Raw genomic sequence first — 24,592 nt, forward strand, 5'->3', positions numbered from 1 at the left:
GGGTATTGGGTGCGCTTTACCCTTGACGCGCAACCGAATGCAAGGGTTTGCAAAATTTCTGTTTTCACCTGCTACATTGAAGGTAGAATCAAAGCTAAGGTCTCATATTAAAGAGGATAAAATTTTCTATAGTTCTTTGTTTCTATATTTCAATTATTTTAAATACACACCTTATAAACTTGAGTTGTAGTACAATAAAAAAGGGTCTTTTTAACTAGCCTTAACTTATAAAAAAACGTTTTTTGAACATTTAAAAAACGCAGAACTATAGATTGGTCTTTGTAATACTATAAGCCGTTTGAGTGCGTAGCTATCATTATTTGTTAGTTCTAAAACAGTAATCTTGGAAACGTCTGCAAGCGCTTCTCGCAGCGCTACTGAAGCCCGAGCTGAGATTTCCGAGCTGAGGTAAAGCGCACCCTTATGTTGTATTGTAAGATTGTAGTAGGTCACAAGGCTGAAAAATACAGCTTCCGCTCTACAGCCCTTGAAAGTGCCCACGTTATGATCAATACCTTTTTTGTAGCTGCAGTTAATAAAAACACCTGATACAGGTTTTTTTTATAGTTAATGACGGGGAGGTTCCCAAGGTTTTTATGTTGAAGACAAGGAAATATGTAAAGGTCTAGATTTATATAAGAGATGGTTCTTGGTGTTTTAAGATAATGGCAGGAGCTATTTAATGGTTTAGAATTACATAAGAGGAGGTACCCGATGGTTCTTAGTTAATGACAAGAAAGTATTTGATAGTTTATCGTTACTAAGGACGTGGCCCCTTAAGGTTTTTTTTGGGAGCGTTTCATAAAGTCCAAATTTCACAAAGTCCAACGGTTAAAATATTAAATAAACAGAGCGTTTGACAAGGTCCAAATTTCATTAAGTCCAAAACTATAACATTCAAATAATCACTGTTTCATAATGTCCAAATTTCACAAATTCCAACGTTAAAATATCAAATAAACAGAGCGTTTCACAAGGTCCAGCGGTACAGTCTGGGCCAGAAGTCTCTACAGGGTTGCCACGGTCAGATAGCAGGCACCGTCCGCCGGCGCTCAACTACTGATTACTGATTACTCCCTGTTGCAGCAAACCTAAGTACGGTACTTTTGTTAAACTAATGCTATTTAAATGGGGAATAAATGTGATAATTTTAAGGAGATATTCTAGTGAAAATTAAATAAGGGAAATGGAAAATCGATTAGTCTGCAGGTTTGCTGCGGAGGGGGTGAATACCACTACTTTACTCTCTTTACAACGTATCTACGGACCCACAATGATGTTTTGTGACGCGTGGCAACAACACTAGGTCGTGTAGTGCCTACATACCGAACCATGGCAACCTCTGCAGCGACTTCTGGCCGAGACTGTACCGTTGGACCTTGTGAAATTTGGACCTTGTGAAATTTGGACCTTGTGAAACGCTATGTTTATTTTATATTTTAACATTAGACTTTGTGAAATTTGGACATTGTGAAACGGTGATTATTTGAATGTGGGAGCGTTTCATAAAGTCCAAATTTCACAAAGTCCAACGGTTAAAATATTAAATAAACAGAGCGTTTCACAAGGTCCAAATTTCATAAAGTCCAAAACTTTAACATTCAAATAATCACCGTTTCACAATGTCCAAATTTCACAAAGTCCAATGTTAAAAAATCAAATAAACAGAGCGTTTCACAAGGTCCGAATTACATAAAGTGCAAAACTATAACATTCAAATAACCACTGTTTCATAATGTCCAAATTTCACAAAGTCCAACGTTAAAATATCAAATAAACAGAGAGTTTCACAAGGTCCAACGGTACAGTCTGGGCCAGAAGTCTCTACAGACCTTGTGAAACGCTATGTTTATTTGATATTTTAACATTGGACTTTGTGAAATTTGGACATTGTGAAACGGCGATTGTTTGAATGTCATAGTTTTGGACCTTATGAAATTTGGACCTTGTGAAACGCTCTGTTCATTTAATATTTTAACGTTGGACTTAGTGAAATTTGGACCTTGTGAAACGCTCTGTTTATTAATAATTTAACCGTTGGACCTTGTGAAATTTGGACCTTGTGAAAAGCTATGTTTATTAATATTTTAACGATTGGACTTTGTGAAATTTGGACCTTATGAACCTCGCCCTTGAATGTCATAGTTTTGGACCTTATGAAATTTGGGCCTTGTGAAACGCTATGTTCATTTGATATTTTAACGTTGGACTTTGTGAAATTTGGACCTTGTGAAACGCTCTGTTTATTAATATTTTAACCGTTGGACCTTGTGAAATTTGGACCTTGCGAAACGCTCTGTTTATTAATATTCTAACCATTGGACTTTGTGAAATTTGGACCTTATGAACCTCACCCTTTTTTTATTGATTACAAGAGCTATTTTATTTTTTATAGCCATCAGTGAGGAGGTTTCTGAAAAGTTAATAGGAGGGATTTAATGGTTTATAGTTATTGAAGAGAAGGTTTGAAGGGTTTTAAATTGATAACAAGGAGATATTTGTTGGTTTATAATTTATGACAAGAAGGTTCCTGAAGGTTTTAACTTGATGGCAAGGAGGGATTTGTTGGTTTATCGTTAATGATGATGATGAAGTTTCTGGATGTTTTTAAGGTTGATGACGAGAGGTTTGTTAATGGTTTTACGTTAATGATGAGTAAAGGCTAGTAGTTAATGTCGAAGAGGTTCCTGATGGTGTTAAGACTATTACGAGAAGGCTCTTAACGATTGTAATTTATGACATGTTAGTTCTTGTCGGTTTATATTTTGATGACTAATAGATTCTCGTTGGTTTTTCCTTGATGATAAGAGGGTAAGAAGGGTCTTTCAGAAATCAGGAAGTTCGTAACGGTGTACAGTTGGTGGTTCGGGGAGGCGCCTGGGAGATGTGGGCGGGCAAGCAAGGCTATAAAGCACCGCGACACCACGGGCAGTTTCTTGTTACATCCACGCGCCGTCCGCCGGTAAGTCTATCCAAATACGATCCGCAATATGGCTTAATTGTTGAAAAGTCAATTATTTACATTATGCACTTAGCAACCTTACCTTTAAAATTTAATAAGTTATGTTTCCGAAAGCATTCGTTTTGATGTCCCCCGAGATGAGAAATACACCATCCTTCAAATGCATATATATATATACATAATTGAAAACTAAGTACACTTTTTAGATTCATTTGTTTAGACAACTAGTTTCTCTTTCTATCCTAACAAATACAAGATATTTATGAATATATATAAATAACTACATGTTGGAAGAAAGTAAAAATTGCGAATTTAAAATTCCCAGTAATTCTTATGGAGAATAAGTAAACTGTTGCAGTTTACTTGTTTATGTATATAGTACCGGGGGACCGAGGCTTGCTCGGTTGTAGTTAATTGGGTTAAATAGTTAAAATAAAACAATATTTTAAACAAACATTTTATATTTTACGAAAAAGAATTGTATTACAAACCATAGACAGACATTTGATAGCTGAAATAATAACAACTCTGAAATGTAAAAGCATGCAATTTAACAAAAATACGATTCATTTTTATCTTGCTTGAGTTTTAAATGCTACTCGCACAGAATGTTTCTCTCCTCTAGTCATTGAAACCCGTTGTTCCACATTTACTCTCACTAAATACAGCAGATATAAATATGATACAAAAGAAATTGTATTCGTTTCAAAATGCCTCGTGACAAAGATTTTTCTTTTTCGATACTGTTTCTAAAGAAATTGAGATTCTGTTGTTTTTTTTATTGGGAATTAGCATACGGTAATAGTTTTATGCCAATTAAAACCCCCAGATGTAATTAGTTTACTTGGAATGCCTCATTACTTCAGGGATTATGTTTTGGTGGGAGAGGGCTAAGTGAAATAATCAGTATTTGATCAGAATTATTTTCCCCTATATCGAGTAATCTTCAGTGTAATCATAATCTTTGCTCAATAGTTACAAGCGACGTTTTTCCTTTTTTACCGAATTTTGTAATTTGTTAGTATAGGTACTGTGGATGGCTTGTCATAAACACGTGTGAGTAGTGACAATTCTTTTGGTTACTTTTTCCTTGTTATTTTGTTCAATAAACATAGTTACTTGGCAACCCATAAGGTCAATATTAAATTTTAAATTAGCTATGTAGTGAATTACGAATTTTCCTGAGGTAGTGGCTGTCACCAATCACGGTTTTAGGGCTATAAGTACCTAATTCCAAAATTTGGTCAAAATCCTTCCCCTGGTTTTCAAGATGTTCAACAGTATTGCAGAAAGACAGACAACAGACATAGCTCGTTTTAGAGAATAGGTTTTTGATCATATTTGAATAATTGGTTTATTTCATGGTAAGCTATTAATGTTTTACTAGAGAACATACCTTATTAACTTTCCTGTGGCAGCAAACCTAAGTACTCGTTTAATCTAATGGTATTGAATAAGAAATAAATTTGTATTTTAAATTAAATATTTAGGTGGGAATCCAATGAGGATGGAAATTTACTTAGTCTGCAGGCTTGCTGCGGTGGTGGTATTTAAAAACTGGTGACTCATCAGTAAAAAATAACAGAAAAGTAAAAACTGTATATACAGTTAAGCGGCACTAAAACAACATTCTCTTTGGGTCCTTAACACATGCTTTATTCCAGGTGATGAATTTCTGAGATTACGCCCGTGTAAGAGATGAATGAATATCCCGAAAGCAGGCCTAAATAATGTACAAACATATTTAACTAATACGGGTATTTTAATGGATTTTACCTTTCGTGGGATGGTATGTTTTTGCAAATATATAGGTTTTTTATTTCTTTTGTCAAAATAATATTTCTTTATTACTTTAGCAATTCAATTAAATTGGTTTTCTTAAATGTAACTAATTTAAAAACAAAAAAGTGCAACGTAGAGGAGACTGGCATTTTTCATTTGAAGACGAAACAAAACAATGGTGATGTGATTTTGACAAATAAAACTCGATACGATATTTGTAAAAAAGGAAAATCACTCTTCTCTACGTTTGCAAGTTTGGTTGCAATTCTTTACTACTTAGCATGTGTTTGGACTAGACCTTAAAGTTAGATGTCAACAAAGAACGGAATGTATGTGTGCAAATTCAAGAGATTTAATGTTTATACGTTTTGCTGATTTGTAATCATAGATTACTACCAGAAATTGTAATAGTTTTTACTCAGATACAACTGCTACTTATTATCTTCTATAGTATGATTTTTGACTGGCTAAATATTTATCTATTTCTATTTTAAGTTAAACTTCTAGGTACTCGTTAAACCTAATGTTATTAAAATATATTTAATTTAATTGAAAATCAATTAAGACAAATGGAAATTCGCTTAGTCGGCAGGTTTGCTGCGGCGGGGGTATTTTAAGTTAAACTTGCACTGTTTTATCTTAATCTATTTTACAATTTATTCAATTCCAGAACATTAAGTAAAATAGGGAATAAAAATTGGCTGGCTGCAGCCACCTGTCCATCAATTTCTACAGGGTGGTTGACGTAAGGCGTCTCAAATTGATTTCAGACAATTTAGCAACAATTGGACGGCTGATTAAAAAAATCAGGTGATATCTTAGAAAGCGCCTGATTTCTTCTCCTAGGTACATTAAATATCAGCTGATTTTTTTCTCTTAGTCATCTAAGATATCACATGATATGTTCAAATCAGCTGTCCGATTGTTGCCAAATAGAGCGCTATCATCGTGACCTGTGTTAAGAATTGAATTAATATTCGTTTTATATGGGGAAAGCATGTTATTTGTTGATAACTCAAAAAATAAAAGAGATTTGGGTATGGTTTATGTTCTTAAGGTTTTTGGAATAGAAGACCTATAAAATGATGTGCTGTTTGACATATGGTGCTATTTGATTTGTTTTTAGTTTTAGCTATGTAAATATTAGAAAAATCAAATTTGTTTGAATTTTTTTGTTTTAAAGAAATATCATAATATCGGATACCAGAATAAAGATTAGCTCATAAGGATTGTGATATTTGAATAAGGGTATTCTGCAATTTCAAGAAAAATACAGGCTATTCTGTAAAAATCTAGCTTTTTTTTAAAAAAAAGTGGCCACCATTTTGAAACTGCTAAAGATAATTATGTTCTATTTTAATCAAAAATTGTCTTTTTAATAGGGTTTTAAAATTATGTATAAAAATGATATATGTTTGTATTTGATACATCCGAGATTTGAAATTGTAACCCTCTGGTTCGATTTAGTGGGAAATAATTTTATTTCATCATTTTAGGACCAACGGTTGATCTGAAATCAATTTGTGTGTTTTGATACACAGTTGTTTAAATTCAACCTAAGACATCTAAAAGTAGGTGTGAGCAGTTTACAGTTTGAGTTTCTAAATTGTAACAGTTTTCTGTTTTATTAATCGACGGTAAATGCTTTGAACTAAAGAACTGGTAAAGTCATGGATACCTGAGTTCAAATTGTAACCAGTTTTAATATGCATATTGGCTTATTATAATTGAGGCATCGACAGATTGCACAGAAAATTACTGATTTATGTCAAATAAATAAGCCTACTTTGTAACCGAGCCAACAGATAGGCCGACTTACTTAGTCAAACGGGGTGAAGCCCGTGGGTAACAGCTTGTAAACATTAACGTTAAAATGTAAAGGTTTAAAGTTTTGAATGGTAAAATACGATTTTTGTGTTGATTGTTTTGTTTTTACACAGACATATTATTTTCACTAAAAAACGCACCCTTGACAACACCACAAGCAACTGAATGTATGAAGAACGGGTTCTCACAAGACCTAAAGTTGCAATTAATTATTCGTTTTTTTCATTGGTATTTTGTTATTCCCATTCACATGGATTTTTGTGTTACGCAACAGAGTGTATCATGCAATTTCATTAATCGCTTCACAATCCTCATCGCCTTGATGTGTAGGTAACATAAGTTATACTAGTTGATACTAATGTTTTAATTTAGAAAAGTGGAATGCCAACAGGTGCTACATTAACTAGTTTAAAAATAGACTGCTCAATATTAAGTATTAATGTTGAATACAAAGACAAATTATCTGATTTCTGTTTCCCAAGTACAGAAATAAGGTCAGTAAAACTTGAGAATATTTGTTAGGTCAATGTATTATGAGTTCTGTTACTAAGTAATACCATAATACCAACTGTATCTTTACAAAGATGCAAATTGAATCTAAATAAATCTTAGTTATGTTATGCAATAGAATATTGTGACACTCATTCTGCTAGTATGAGCAAACAAAGGATGTACTGAAATGTTCATATTATCATATTTGATGCTGTATAAGTGCACTAACCGTCTACCTTTACTATATAATAATTCGTTTGGAGGCACCTATACGGAATAATTACCAATATGGTAATTGATCTAATGTCACCAGGAACACTAACACTCGTGCTAATTAACTATCTATATATTTAATACGTGACATGAAACATTGTGAACAATAAGGCTTTTTGTTTTAAGATTTAACCGCACATATTATATACCAAAATGTTCGTCTAGGTGTGTAGATGTGTGCAAACTGGCTTTAGATTTTGGAAATATATTTTTAAGGGCGTGGGCTGCCCTCAAAATTCCTTCCATAAGATAACATTGTGATTGATTTGAATGTTATTATATTCTGAAACAGATGTCAATACATTAGTTTAAAAATAATAAATCCCAGCTGTTTTGTTTGGGTTTGAAATGTAAACAGTTTGCATGTTTTTAAAAATAATTAGAAACCCGGCATAGAAATGTTACCTATAGGACACGACAGGAGAAAAGTTTTATGTTGTTTCTTGTCTCAGGATTACTGTTTTTAGATTATAAAAGGTATAATGTTACCTGGATCTGCCAAAGTAATCCAAATTGCTGTCTGTCGAGACTACGCGTTTCGAAGCATTAATAGCTTCATCATCAGGTCTTCAAGAACACTTATCACTCATCAGAGGTCGTCAAATAAATATAATTTTTACAAACATACATACGAGTAGGCCTACGAACCGCGTGCGCGCACTTAGACAGGTTTGTCATCGGTGAAGGTTGGTGTCGTGAACTTTGTCCCTTGCCGGTCAGCTGTTCCTGGTTAGCTATTACAGTATCATACAATGCATTTGACTGAAAATTTAGTTTGTCGTTTAATAGATCATAACTATGGCTTTTTGTTGCTTTGTATATCTCGTATTCTTCTATGGCGTTCATGAAGCTTCCTTTTGTGCAAAAATGTAGGGGTGTCATGTTTGTTTCGAAATTTGTATAGTTATGATTTGCATTAATCAGATGGGCTGCATAATTGGATTTTAAATGATTTTTTGCTTTTGGAAGGTGTTCTTTGAATCTGGTTTTGAAAGCACGGCCGGTTTGTGGGGTTTGTCCTATATAAAAACTATTGCAATCATCACAAGATAATCTGTAAACTCCAGTTTTTTCCTCTGTTTCCAGATTATTACTGGACGATTGATTTAGTAATCGTTGCAGTTTGTTGGAAGTCCTAAACGCTATCCCAATGTTTTTCTTTTTTAATTCGTTTTTCAGTATATTAGGTAGACTTGTACCATACTCTGATGTTACAAAATTTTTTTTTCAATTGGGCTATCTAATCTGTTATCATTGGATTTTTTCTTTAATTGTTTTTTTATAAGTTTATCAATCATGGCGGTTTTAAACCCATTTCTTTGGGCAATGTATTTGATCGTGTTTAGTTCTTTGTTAAAATTATCTTGGCTTAATGGGACGGTGAGCAACCGGTGAACAAAACTGTTATATGCTGCCATTTTTTGTTTTGTAGGATGGTGTGAAGTTTCATGTATGGTCGTGTTGGTTAGCGTAGGTTTTCTATAAATATCAAATTCAAATGAGTTTTCTGTTTTAAATAATGTTATATCGAGAAAGTTTAACCTGTCGTTGCTTTCCAATTCTATGGTAAACTGTAGGCTAGGGTTTATTTTATTTATATACTTAGTAAATATCTCTAGTTGTCTTACGTTGCCATCATACAGGATTGCGATGTCATCAACATAACGGTGGTAAAATACAATCTTATCTTTGTAGCGGTTGTTATCAGTCCATATGTTATTGTTTTCGAAACTGTTCAGATATATTTCAGCTAGGATTCCTGAAAGTGGCGATCCCATTGCTAGTCCATCGTTTTGTATATAATATTCATTGTTAAAAGTGAAGTAGTTCTGTTGGGTTACTATTTTTGTTAATGCGATGAGTTCATTAATGGCTTCCTCACTAAGATTAGAATTGCTCTTTAGATTGTCTTCTAGGATATTAATTGTATATGCCACGGGTACATTTGTGTATAAGTTAACTATGTCCAGCGATGCCAGTGTATATCTAGGTTTGATTTCAGTGGTACTAGTTTTGTGAATTAAATCAATACTGTTAATTAGGCTATGACTGTTAGGTAAAATAATTTGATGCTTAATTATCCTTTCTAGGCTTTTAGCGACTTGGTAGCTGGGTGCTGGCATGTAATTCACTAGAGGGCGAATGGGAATTTGATATTTATGCAATTTCGGTAGACCCTTGAGTTGTGGTGCTTTGGCGTTGATGGGTTTTAATCTCCTGATTTCTGTGTCGGTGAATAGTGTTACACTTTTATTTAGAGCAAATTGGATGAGGCGAAGGATTTTCATCCTGCTGCCATAAAGGAAAAGTGAATCTACCAATCACCATACCGAGAAAGCTATTATATCCAGAGCCTAGGCCTACTAAATGGAGCAAATCATTTGAGCAGAAACTACAAAGAAAACATTGGACCGTACAACTCTGTGCTCGCAATGGTCAGCACTCGAGCTAAAATTGAAGAACATGACGTTGGAGGGCCTTTCATGTATAAGGTGCACGACACAAATTATCACTTAATTGGCACCTTACAACCGTCAGAAGGGGAGCTTCCACATATGCCCAAATTTATATCTACGACGTCGAAACCGCTGTTCAAGAAAAAAAATGCTAAACAAAGCTAATGGCTCTTGCAGCACTGAACTCATGCACATTTTGACTAAGCATTTGGTTGATATTAATCCATACGCGCATGTTTTCAGCACGATGAGCTCCTTTCTTTAAAATACTCCTAATGAACAGCAAAAAGAACTTAGAATGCATATAGCCAAACGATCGAGCTCAAGACCAACGTCGATACAACGACGCAACTTCTGACGACGTTGCTATAATATCGTAATTCATTATTCGTGCGAATTCGCACGGGTTCACCTAGTACCTAAAAAACGTGAACACATATTTTAACATCTGGATTAATCTTACTAATATTATAAATCTGAAAGTTTGTGAGTTTGTGTGTATGTTTGTGTGTTGCTCAATCACGCATAAACTACTGGACGGATTTGGCTGAAATTTTGCATGATGATAGCTCACATTCCCTATTAACATTTAGGCATATTCTTATCTCAAAAACCATTTCGGGCTCCGCCCCAGTGCCTCTGTAGTTCCCCATGTTAACCTTATGAGTATTCATATTTAAAGGGAATTAAAGAATTTAGTCAGCTGTTTCAACTTTAAAAGTTGGTTCTATAATATGCAATAGCATTAACAAGTTATAAGGTTTCCCGACAAGGTGCAGCACTATTACTAGGTGGCGTTTGCAGAGGCATCCACAAAATTGAGCGGAGTCATCAAGGGTTCATATTATATTGTTTTTGTCATACTAAAGTAAAAACAGTAGTTTTGAATGCATGCGTTGCGGGTCTAAAGTAGCATTTTTAATATTTAGGGAGTAAAAATGGGTTTTTAGCCTCTATGGAGTAAAAATCAGCTGTTGTCAACTCAGTTGTAAATTTAGATTGTAAACAATTGCATGTATCGAAAATTCAATATGTATCGATTCCTGCTTCGTAATCATTTTAACATAAAGTCTACAGTCTCTTCCCGTAGCATTTTAGCATCGCAGGTACATTAATCCATTCCCAAACTCAACACTGCTCACCTTTACTACTTCCTTCACCACACCCTACGTCGTGGACCTGTTTCCCTCTCTTCCCATAGCATTTTAGGATTGCAGATACATTAATGTATTTGCCAAAGACAGTTCCCACACTCGGCACTGCTAGGCTTACTACTTTCTTCACCATTTACTACGTCGTAGACCTGTTTCCTTCCTTTCTCGTAGCATTTTAGTATTGAAGATACATTAATCTAACTGCCACAGACGGATCTCACACTATGCTGATGCTCATATTTTACTACTTCCTAAGCCACTTCCTACGTCGTGGACCTGTATTCATCACTTTCCATAGCATTTTAGTATTTTAGATACGTTACTCTAATTGCCACAAACATTCCCACACTCCGTACTGCTAGACTTTACTACTTCTTTCACCATTTCCTATGTCGTGGGCATGCTTCTATTCCTTCTCATAGTATTTCAGCATTGCAGATACAATAAAACTGCTACAAACGGTTTCCAGTTACCATACTTCACATTGCTCACCTTACTACTTCCTTCACCACTTCCTACATCGCGGACCTGTTTCCCTCCCTTTCCGTAGCATTTAAGGATTGCAGATACCTTAATCTAATCGTCATAAACAGTTCCCACACTCCGGACAGCTTGCCTTGACTACTTTTTTCACCACTTCCTACGTCGCGGACCTGTTTTCCTTTCTTCCCAAGCATTTTAGGATTGCGGATACCTTAATCTAATTGTCACAAACAGTTCCCACAGTCCGGACTGCTTGCCTTTACTACTTCCTTTGCCACTTTCTACGTCGCGGACCTGTTTTCCTCCCTTCCCATAGAATTTTAGGAATGCAGATACCTTAATCTAATCGTCATAAACAGTGTCCACACTCCAGAATGCTCGCCTTTACTACTTCCTTCACCACTTCCTACGTCGCGGACCTGTTTTCCTCCCTTCCCATAGAATTTTAGGAATGCAGATACCTTGATCTAATCGTCATAAACAGTTTCCACACTCCAGACTGCTCGCCTTTACTACTTCCTTCACCAATTCCTACGTCGCGGACCTGTTTTCCTCCCTTCCCATAGAATTTTAGGAATGCAGATACCTTAATCTAATCGTCATAAACAGTTACCACACTCCAGACTGCTCACCTTTACTACTTCCTTCACCACTTCCTACGTCGCGGACCTGTTTTCCTCCCTTCCCATAGACTTTTAGGAATGCAGATACCTTAATCTAATCGCCATAAACAGTTTACACACTCCAGACTGCTCGCCTTTACTACTTCCTTCACCACTTCCTACGTCGTGGACCTGTTTTCCTCCCTTCCCATAGAATTTTAGGAATGCAGATACCTTAATCTAATCGTCATAAACAGTTTCCACACTCTAGACTGCTCGCCTTTACTTCTTTCTTCACCACTTCATACATCACGAACCTCAAGCTAGTGTCGTCATTTGATTAAATTTATGATCCATACCGTTTCTGTTCTAATATATGTGGAATAATGCTTTCAGCTATTTCTTTATCTACTGCATTCAAAAGTCAACAGCTGATCATATGTCGTTGTTTATGTGTCAAATATTGATTCCATAAGGATTACATTGAAACTTTGAGACCCAGGGGGGCGGATTCCTGAGAGACTTTTTTAACGCCATATAGATGTTGGCACTCACCGATATGGTCTTTATCACCATGCAAAATTTGAAAACGATTGATTCAGCCGTCTAGGAGGAGTTTGCGTATTACGAAATGCATAAGAGTCGACGTATAAGAGCTTCGCTCGCTCCGCTCAATTATTTTGTTTTTGCATAACAGCTAATTTAAACAGTTCTCATTGTGTATCACAGCCTTTTTATATATATGAATTTGAAAGCATGGTGTTTTTGGCCTCTAGGGACCTCAAAACGAAAAAATAAATCGGTCCCGGGTCCAGGTCTTACCAAGAGTACTACGGTAATAGCTTATTCCCTATATGGGAAATTCGCTAAAAGGAGTCGTTTTAGTGCAACATAAAATAACCAACAAAGTAACACAGGAGCATAAGGTTCGTCGTGCACCGTGGTCATCTTGCATAATATGTATAAAGTCATCGTCATTGTAGAGGCATTTTTATGTGTACATTTAAAAAAAAGTGTATAATTGCACTTGAATTACAAACAAAATGCATCTTAACATGTGGGGGTCGTAATTTTAGCGAATTTCCCATATAGAGAATCAGCTATTAACTTAATTGTTATAGTAAGACCTGGACCCGGGACCGATTTCCTTTTCTTTTTTTTATGCCCCCAGAAGCCAACAACACCATATAGCACGATAACTTGAGCAAAAATGATCCGAGTTCGATTAAATTTGGAACAAACGTGTAGACCTACGTTTATTCGAACGAGTTCATAGGAACGGTGTTTTATGGGGTAAAAATTAGATTTTCTCATTTTGACCCTCAAAACATCAAATTTTCTATTTTGAAGAGCTTAAAAACAAATATAAATTAAAACACATATATATACCATTATGAGAGCTTAAAGAAGATAATTTTGTTCATTGAAGTGTATTTGTATGGTTATTGGTCAAGGGGAAAATTCAAAAAATTGTAAACTTAAAATTCCCATGTTATGTTTTATTAAGAATAAGTCAACTGTTGTGGTTTGCTTGTTTGTGGATACACTTTGATAAAACTTGGAATTTTTTATTTGATACTTAGCTATTAATAATTTACTAAACCACACTTTATTACCCTCCCTGTAGCAGCAAACCTTGGTAGTAGTTAAACCTAATGTTATTGAAATAGATTTAATTGAAAATCAAACCAGGCAAAGGAAATTCGCATAGTCGGAATGTTTGCTGCGGCGGGGTTGGTCGTCATTTTGTAATTAGGCCTATTCGCCTATACCACGCTTCATATGAGAGCTTGAGAGGGTGTTTTATATTTTGATTGCAATGAGAGTTTGTCACTCAGTGGAAGGCTTTCAACGCATGTCACCTGCCTCTCAACAGGGTTTTAATTGCCACATACTGACTCCTGTATGAAAGTCTATGAATGGCTATGGATGGTTCTGCGTAGATTTCTTGAATGACATAATCCAATAAATATCCTAAAGAGTTTAGTAATTGGTGCATTAGTGATGAAGTGATTAGTTTAAAAACAACTACTCTTCTTAATTCACATTTTTGGTCTAATAGATAAATAGCATCTTCGGCAGATAATTCTCGATAACTTATTAACAAAGTAACAAATAAAAAAAAATTGGTATCACAATTTAATAAAGTAAAATATTTACCGTATCAAACGCTTTTATAGGGACTACAGTACCTATTCTTTCAGACCGGCTCCTGATTATATTTTTTATCAAATAAGTTAAGAAATTTAACGATAGTTTTTAAAACTAACATTTTCAGTTAAGTACTTAGGATTTAAAAGAATCACTTTACAACATTGTTCTTTTTTAGCGAATTTCCCATATAGGGAATAAGCTATTCCGTAAGTCTCATGGTAATACCTTGACCAGGGACCGATTTACTTTTTCATTTTGAGGTCGGCAGAGACCAAAATCACCGTACGTTCAAATCCATATATATACCCGATTTTGATGAAATTTGGTATAAACGTGTAAACCTACGTTTATTCAAACGAGTTCTCGAACCAGCATGATCGGACAATGGGAATGGGGATTTATTGGGGTAAAAATTGGGTTTTCCCATTTCGGACTCTAAAAACATAAAATTTCACAATATCTTTCCAGACCATTTTGTAGAGCTTAAAAAAATCATTTTTTATTACAGTTTCCACAAAAATATATACAAAAAATAATTCTTATAAAACTCAGGATAAGATCCGAGGATGATACGGCAACGTTTAGACGGACAGACCGCCTCCTCTTTATAATATCACTACAGAAGATTAATCACACTTTTGAAAGCTATGATGTACTTTAAAATCACAATGTTTATTACAAATGTTTCATTGGTGAAAAATTAATAAAACCATTCTTTTCATCGCCAAAAAAATGTTAAAACTATTATTACTTCCTAATTTTGTCTCTATCTCCTGACAAGAATCGGACTTCACACAAAATGAGTTTTGGTGTTCGATTTAAGGTGGGTAAAATGAGAAGTAAACTATAACTAAACTCCCAATATTTACGCTCCGTCATTTAGCAGCTTTTAAAGCAGCGGGTTTAGCCGCACCTGCCGCTCTTCCTGCCATGATGAAAACTTGGACACTTTGTTTAGAAGAAAAAGTTGGACGCTTTCGATTACTGTAAATTAGGTGTGAGAAGACTAAACCTGCAAACTAAGTGGATTTTATTTCAGCTAATTTCCTGAACACTCTATGTTTCTAAAAATACAAAGACCTGTTAAATCATAACTGTAAAATATTTGGTAAACACAACAAACATATATTTAGCAATTAAGACAACTAAAAATTTAATACAAAGTTTAAAAAATACTTGACTTTGATACATTCTTAATTCAATCTTATTACAATATAACATAAAAATACATGTAAAATGACACTAGACTACTATGGACCAGACGAATTCAATACCTGTGGCTACATTAGTAGTCAAATGATTTATTTTATGTTTGTATACAAATGTTCGTGTGTGCGTATTAATGTTTTGACGACCCCAAGAGTGATGATTGATGTTCTTGACTAGGATCTTAAGAAGGCGACATAGTCTTCGAAACAATCGTCTTCCGACCTTAGAGAAGGTGTTTAAGAGTCACAAGACGATATTAAGGCAAATTAACTTCTTATTTCTAAATTAATTATCTGGCACCAATGCTCTGGTGTTATAACAAGTGCGGTAAACAGCAAATCCGTACCGTTGGGCTATTAGGTCGCCGGTTCGGTCCTTAGAAAATCAAAAGATTTTAATGATTCGAAACTGGGCCCATCTGTCCTTGTTCAATGATATTTTAATAAATATAAAAATTTGAATGAATACTGTAGTGTCTTTGACCTCCACCGAAATCAAAATGAAAAAAAGGTAAATCGGTCCCGGGTCTAGGTATTACCATAAGCCCTAAGGTAATATCTTTTTCCTTTATGAAAAATTTACTAAAAGACTTTACTGAAATTATAATTTGTTAAAATGTATGAGTTTACGTTATAATACACAAATATTATAACATTGGAAAATTTTTATATTTTATTTGAATGCGTGACATTCGTTACATACTAAACTGTTTTTGTTTTCGAACTATTCAGAAATTAAGTAGTGACAAAATATATTTTTCACCACACTATGATGTTTTTAGCTGTTTAACATACGTCAATTGGTGGCTGAAAGTTACGTTTTGCTGGCCATGCCAGCTGTCATCGTAATTTGGGGACCCAGCAGGTTTTTACATCCCTAGGGCCGCAAAATCAGCTGCCCGCCTACTTACTTAAAACATGAATGCATATTAAATCTATATACAGGGTTAGGCAAAAGTCTGAAACCCCCCACTTAACTTTTTAACGCGTTGCAGTAGGAAAGCCAAACTCGGCACATATTTACAACATAAGGAATTGCACTTTTTCATCAAAGTTACAGCTTTGCCCCAGCCCCCAAAATGGGGTATTTTGGGGGCAGCCCCAAATTTTCTAACGTAAACATCTATCATGTGACCCTTCATTTTAAAGGGTTTATCAAGAGAAATTGAATGGTGCAAACCAGAGGTCAATATCGCACCCCTAATCAGAATGGCAGCCATTTTAATTCAAGATGAGCAAGCAAGATAAAGTCTGGACACCCCCAGTTAACTTTATAACGTGTGGCAATGGGAAAGCCAAACTCGGCAAATGTTTACAACATAAAAAAATGCACTTTTTCATTAAAGCTAGAACTTCTATCCGGCCCCCAATGTGGGGTATTTTGGGGGCAGCCCGAAATTTTCAAAAGTAAACACCTATCATGTGACCCCTCTTAAAGGGTATCTCAAGAAAAATTAAATGGCACAAACTAGAGGTCAATATCGCAACCCTAATCAAAATGGCAGTCATTTTTAAATATCCCTTATTAACTTTTTAACAGGTTATAGCAGTAAAACTAAACTCAGCATACCTTTATAAAAAAAGAGAATTCACCTTTTGGTCAGTATTAATATATTAAAGTTTTAAAGTTAACTGGGAGTTTCCAGACTTTATCTCGCTTGCTCATCTGAAATAATTATTGGCTGCCATTTTGATTAGGGGTGCGATATTGACCTCTGGTTTGCACCATTCAATTTCTCTTGATAAACCCTTTAAAATGATGGGTCACATGATAGATGTTTACATTTGAAAATTTGGGGCTGCCCCCAAAATACCCCATTTTGGGGGCTAGGGCAAAGTTGTAACTTTGATGAAAAAGTGCGATTTCTTATGTTGTAAATATGTGCCGAGTTTGGTTTTCCTACTGCAACGCGTTATAAAGTTAACAGGGGGGTTTTAGACTTTTGCCTAACCCTGTATATAAAATCCAATGTATGTTTGTTTGACCTTTATGGACTCCAAAACCGCCCGACAGATTGTAATGAAACTTTCAGGCATTATTAAGCATTATTCAAGGATGGTTTGTATGAAGTTTGGTGCAGATCCGTCAAAAGGGCTCCGCCCCAGTGGCGCTGGAGTTTCCCATGTTAACCTTATGAGTACTCATATTTAAATGGAATTAAATAATCTTAACAGCTGGTTCAACTAAACAATTTGATTCTGTGATGTTCAATAGCATTAATAAGTGAATAGGTTTACCAACAGGGTGCAGCACTATTATTTATTATTATGACAACAGCTAATTTGCAACTAAAAAGTGAGTGAGCGTAGCGAACGAACTTCAACCAGTACGTGATTGAGCCATGCGAACGAGCTCATCTTGAAAATGAACATTGACTTCAATGAACAACAATGAACATTGATCTTGAAATGAGCATTTTACATAAAATCAGATTAGGACAGGACGACGTCTGTCGGGCCAGCTAGTAAAAATGTTATCCAGGCAAGAATGCACCAATAATACAATTTTGTTGGGAAAAAGCAATAAAATACTTTATATTTAATAATTTGTTATGGGATTTGATTGGAAATATTGGAAATACTAATGGAAAGAAGTTGGCACAAGGCTTAGTGTTCTGTGGTTAAATCGAGTTATTAATTTGAAACAACTAAATTACCAAAATCATTCCGCCAAAGTAGCTACAGGTTAAAACAAATTAATGTTCACGAAGTAATAGAAGCCAATGCCGTCATAAGGCTAGATCCTTTTCAGGGAGCCATTAAAAAGCGTAATAATTTCCATAAAATGACTCATCATTACAGATTTCCCCATAAAACCATACAAATGCATTATACATGACGACGTTGTCGGTTTTACTGCTAGTCTTACTGAGCATCAATAAATTCAGCTTCTAATTGTGACATATTATAAATAAATAGCCACGATGTAGCAAACCAGCAGGATTTTTTAAAGACTTTAATAAACACTCGGTGTATTTTACGCGGCCTACTCCTGAAAAACGAGAGTACCTATCAAGTTCCAAATCATTTTAATGCATTCACTGGATTGGCGAGATTGTCTTTAGCCATTAAAATATGGCGTCACCACTTTGTAAATAAAATGACGGACGTTTAAAAATCCAATTTTGTGCGATTTTTGTAAAGTTTTCTCCCAATGTTTAGCACATATTCTTCTATGAAATAACGAACAGCTGTTCAAATCAAGATTATTTCTTCTAGCTGTCACTGATATGTTTACATTGAATGTTGTTTACAAATACCGCAACCATTTCCGATCACGTTTTGAAAGGAAATCCAAACCAATTAAGATTAAAAACGTTTTTCCTTACATAACGGATTTAATTAATCGCAAGTGCAATAATTTGTAGGGTAACAGTAAATGAAAATAGAGATTCTTTGTGCATAAAATTGTTCTTGAGTTTTGATAACCGGGAAATAGACCTTGAATCAGTGTTGTATATTGCTGGGAAACTTACATTTTTTTTAATGAGCGTTTTCAGTCAAGACTCGGCACACGACCGACGCGCGTCTACTTGTCCGTCCATAGTAAAAATAAAAGTAGGCCTACCGTGTATTTATGTTTTATTCGTTATGTGTATAAGTGTACAGTTCGTGTATGTGTTTCAAAAACTCCAAGATGCACCTAATGGGGAAGCTCAAGACCTTATATTAGGACTGATGATGGCGATTTAATTTCGCCGAAATGCATCTCCTGTAATAGGATACATTAGGATCGACCGGCGGGCGGACACAGGTAATTTAGCCTTTTATTGATTGTCATACCGATCCGGAACAACAACAAACGACATAAAATGAAGTTATGTATAATAAATAGTTTGCCAGCATATCTGAAAATATGCAAACCAACTACTGTTCTTTATATAAGAAGGTTTCAACTGATACTATAAGATCCCCGTGCGTAGAACGGGTACACAGCTAGTATAGCAATAAACAAGAAAATTACTACACTTTACGTATTTCGTATAAGAACAATACGGGAATTTTAAATTCGAGGCTTTTAAGACTTTTCTCTGTACCGGTAACCATTTAGCGTACAAAAACGCTTGAATATAAAAAAAATGTGTTTAAACTTTAAAAATAGGTATAGAACGAAATTGTAAAGCTTTATGTTTTGAAGGTCGACAACATTGGGAAAATCCTATTTTCTCCGTAAACTCCGTTTCCATTAGTACAATCATGCTGGTTCGCGAACTCGTTAGTCGTAGGCTTAAACGTTTTTTTATCAAATTTCATCAACATCGGATCATTTTTGCTCTAGTTATATTGCTATATAATTATATGCATTTCGACAGATAGTGGTTTGGCCTCTGGAGTGATCAAAACAAAAAAGAAAATCGGTCCTGGTGCTAGCTAGGTCTTACCATGAGACCAACGGCAATAGCTCATTCACAATATATATGGGAAATTCGCTCAAATAAAATAAGTGTGAAGCACTGTGGAAATTTACAATGAACTATTTGTCGTACATGTAAGTACTACTTACATTCTGAATATTTCAGAACACATTTAAGGTACTGGGTTTTTTTTTAAACAAACTTTTTCCTTTTTGCCGTAGCCATACTAGGATTAATACTTTAATAATTTTCATTGTAATGGTGACCATACAAAGTAGGTATTTTAAGCCAAGTATGAATGGAGATGAGTGTAGGATGAACGTCGCAATCTTTTTATATATTGCAATTACAAATATAATACAGTTATGATTACAAATTATAACCATAAATTCCATTGATAATAATAAACAACGCTTTGCAAATAGAGATTCTGCATTCTAGTAAACGTAAAATGTTGAAATTACCATACGTAATATTAAAACTTGAATCGCTCAAACAATCTACAGAGAAGGCCACGAGTATGATGATTTTTAGGATTAACTCTAGAAAAACAAATAAAACAAAAAAGTCAAACATACCTTGATTAAAGTGATGATTAGTATTCAAGAGTCGGAGTTAACAGCCGGTAACCTGATTAACTAACCTCGCTCGCGGCACTGTGTTTCGTGCGATTATAACGTCCGACTTTCATATTTACCTTCCTTGCACTTCACATTCCTCAGTAGAGAATCATGTAATGTTTGTAGTTTACAATCAACCCTTGATAGACATCCGACGCTGGTAGGTCTTTGCTAAGGATCGATATGGAGAGCGATGTTAGTTGTAGAAGTGTGTAACTGTTCACTATGACGCTGAAGTGGTTTTTCCGATTTTTTCCCGTTGTTACCAGATATCAGGGATGGATATGTACCCAAATGTTTTCTCACATTCATAGCATATATTTAGCATGTATAGATATGTTTATTTCTATCAAATACACTTAATACTCTTGAAAAAGGTAATGTTTATTTCTCCTTTACATAATTCCTCTCTCCTGCGTCTTTATTTGGAACATTTATTTTGTACTAGCTGTGTGCCCGTTCTACGCACGGGGATCTTATCGTAGTCAGTTGAAACCTTCTTATATTAAGAACAGGAGTTGGTTTGCATATTTTCAGATATGCATGCAAAACTATTATATATAAACCTTCGCAAATACAGTATCTGACAGTTCAAGCCAAAAAAATGCTTCGCAATTAAATGTCACCCGGATCGTGTAGGTCCATATGTTAAATCCAATGATTAAACTAAAAAATGCTTTATAGATCTATGAGTCATAGCCCTAAGGTAGGCCTATAGTTGAAAGTTACTTTCCACAATGGTTAAAAGTATTTAAAGTACTACCTCAACCTCACAATTTAACACTTTATTCGGGTTGACATTTTCATTGTCAAGGTGCTCTTGTCATTTCCGTGAAACAATGAGAAACTAGTAAACACGTTGCTCGAAATCGAGCAATTGCAAAGAAGTAAAGTAGTTATTTAAAAACAAATAAAAGTCATCATAATTTCCTATGAGTTTAAAAGACTTTGAATCTAAAAATGAATAATAGCAATTGAATTATACAGCTGATCAAAATGTAAACAATTATGTTCTTCATAAGGATAACATGGGAACTTTAACAGCCACTGGGGTAGAGCCCAAGGGACTTTTTCAAAAATGTAAAGTCAGTTTGCAAATCTACTCGACACGCTCTTTCCAATGAGACGTCAATGGATAAAATCGGTTAAGAAATGGCAGAGGAGTTCAACCGACAAAGTTTCATGTAGCGTATTAATTATATAGATAAGGACATTAATGCGTTACCAACAGACATACACACAAAAATACAGAACTTAATTAGAGAATTTGCTACGCTTTAAGCATAACAAAGTACATATAAAATTAGTCTTTTTGAAATCTTTGTTAATGTCATCAAATTTTATCATTACAATTTATATTTGCCAAGACTGAAGAGGACCCGAAATGCTGTAGAAATGACGACTTACCATATGAAATGAAGTACTATAGACGATTTAACTATTGACTATATATATTTTATTTTATTTTTTTTATATCTTTTTTAATGGCTAAGGACACTCTCGAAAATCCAGTGAATACATTAAAATGACTTGGATCTTGATAGATACTCTCGTTTTCCTGGAGAAGATAGCGTAAAATGCCATCTTGAGTGTTACAGACAGACAGAAAGACAGATAGACAGACAGACAGACAGACAGACAGGCAGACAGACAGACAGAGAGATAAGACTCGTCTCTGCTAAAACGTAAAAATAACCTAAATATATATAATTCTGAGCAATGTAGAGACAAAACTTTAATTTTATTCATATAGATTGTGCAAACTCCTCTATTCCACCCCACGCAGTAAATAAAACATGTGATTGGAATTTCTTCCATTTGTTATGATTTTTTGTTTATATTTTGTTATTATTTCATCAAACATGGCTACCCATAAGGCCCATGTAGTTTTTTGTTTAATTTTAAATATTGTTTAGCAGATTTTTGAACCTATTCTAATTTATATAGAGACTGCACATCTAGATGCAAATATCTTTTATAGTATGCATACATTTTCCCTGCGATGCACAGGAACTAAGAAAAAAGGTTTTCAATAAACATGCTTGTCTGTTAATATATAGAATTAGCCCCACGTTAAATCTCCATAAGAAAAAATGAATTTCCATTTTTGACCCTATTAACATAGATATATATTTACAAAATGCAAATAAAACCTGCACATATAGGACCTATAACCTTTCTTTTGGTACAACCCGCGTGATATTCGATCCAGTGATATGGTCAGGCCAGCTGTCATAAGTTTTGCAAAGGGTTTTTAGTGAATTTCCCTATATGGACCGTGTAGCTATTACCATATGTGACACGGTAAGATCTAGACCCGGGACCGATTTACTTTTTCATTTTGATGTCCCCAGAGGCCAAAGACACCATTCGGTCAAATTTTCATATATTTATTTATTTATTTATATAAAACCGTGAACGCGATAACTTAGAAACTGCTAGAACATCTAGTATTTTACAATTATTTCATATTTAAATAATCTGTCATCCCTTTGCCGAGTAAATGAACGTATCAATGATTGTAGCAGTACGCAAGGTATATACGTCCGTGAACGCGATAACTTGAGTAATTATTGTCCGATTTTGATGAAATTTGGTTTAAAGAGGCAGGATAAATTTGAATGAGTTCGCGAATCAGCATGATCGGACCATGTGAACGAGGTTTTACGAGGGGTTTAATGGGGTAAAAATGGGTTTTCTCGACCCTCAAACCACAAAGTTTTCCAATTTCTCTCTAGACCTTTTAATAGAGCTTAAAAAACAAATGATATAGTATATGCAAATGTTTTGTACGGTTATTGATAACTGAGGAAATTAAAAAAATTGTAATTTTAAAATTCCCATGTTATTCTTATGGAGAATATTGTAAACTGTTGTAGTTTGCTTGTTTATGGATATATTTTAACCAAATTTGGCAATTTTGTTTATTTCATACCAAGCAATCAACATTTCAATAAAAAAACTCAATACCTTCCCTGTAGCAGCAAACCTAGGTACTCGAATAAAAATTAATGTTATTTTCATCGAAAAAATTCTAACAGTTTTTAGGGAATACTTTAGTAGAAATCTAGCCAGGTAAATCGAAATTCGCTTAGTCTGCAGGTTTGCTGTGACGGGTGTATTTTAAACGTACAGTACTAGGTTGTCTAGGAAATTTAAGCCACTTCCTTGAATTGAAAGAAAATAGTTTAACCAAACAGAGCGGTAAAGAAGTGTTGTGTTTAAAGTGAAATATGGATTATAACTATTTTATACTGCAGATCCTTTTCGACGTTATTCTTTTCTGCGCCATCTTCCCGTTCGGAAGCACAAGTATGGTATCTTTCTAAGTAGTGGCGAACTAGCAAAGAGACGCCACTTGGGGCGTTTTTTCCCATAAGAATAACATGGGGATCATTTTTTGGCCACCAAAACCAAAAATCCTGATCTTTGCCTAAATATCCCTATAAAATTGTTAAACCTTATTTCTTACTTATTCCCCATAAATATATTCGATATGAAGCTAAAAAAGCTATTTCTTATATTTATTTACCCTTACAAGTGTAAATGTAGAGTAGTGGCAATATGATGGTATGACATCACTTTAGGCACGTTTTCCCCATAAGAATAACATGGTGAGCTTTTTTTGACAACTTTTTTAAAAATCCAGCTCTCGGCCTATACAAGCCTATATAAAATATAAAATATATAAAATATATAAAATATATTTAATATATAAAATATATAATACCATTGTACCACCATTGTACCATTGTTCAATACCATTGTATAACACTATTAAAATTTCAAATCCATATCCATTCACAGGTATATTCTCAAAATCGAGCGAGGTTTGTACGCGAACTCGTGCGCACTCCCGGCTCATGGCGCGCTCCCGGTCGTGCTCCCGACCTATGGTCAGGCTTCTCGCTCTCGACTCATGGTCGGTCTTCTCGTCTCTAGTGGTAGCTCTTGATTTGGGTGGGTGACCTCCCGTTGAAATAATTTCTAGTTAAATTGTTTAAAATTTTTAAAATTTCACAATTTCTGGTTAAAAAATTTTGAAATTTTCGAAAAGTCTATAAATAGAAGTGACATTCGGGTGATATTTCATTCTGGACCATGAGGCCCACCTGTCAACACTGCTCCGTGTCGCTCTCCACCAAAAGTAACCTGATTCGCCACTACAAGGTAATACATCAAATGAAGGTGAAACTGTGCAAGGTTTGTGATTTAATCTGTGAT

At 34.8% G+C, this 24,592-nt stretch overlaps 1 protein-coding gene across 1 annotated transcript in view; it reads left to right on the forward strand.

Annotated features, from left to right (window-relative positions):
• The first annotated feature begins 2,948 nt into the window (after positions 1 to 2,948).
• Positions 2,949 to 24,592, forward strand: part of LOC128983696 (cardioactive peptide) — an 86,042-nt gene continuing 64,398 nt past the window's right edge. The window contains exon 1 of the mRNA XM_054403097.1: positions 2,949 to 2,962. The gene's annotated coding sequence lies outside the window, so the exon portion shown is untranslated. The remainder of the gene's footprint in view (positions 2,963 to 24,592) is intronic.

Source organism: Macrosteles quadrilineatus, unplaced genomic scaffold (assembly GCF_028750875.1).
Source record: "Macrosteles quadrilineatus isolate MER2022 unplaced genomic scaffold, UCM_ALF_1.0 Scaffold_1__1_contigs__length_201487025, whole genome shotgun sequence".
Lineage (NCBI taxonomy): Eukaryota > Metazoa > Arthropoda > Insecta > Hemiptera > Cicadellidae > Macrosteles > Macrosteles quadrilineatus.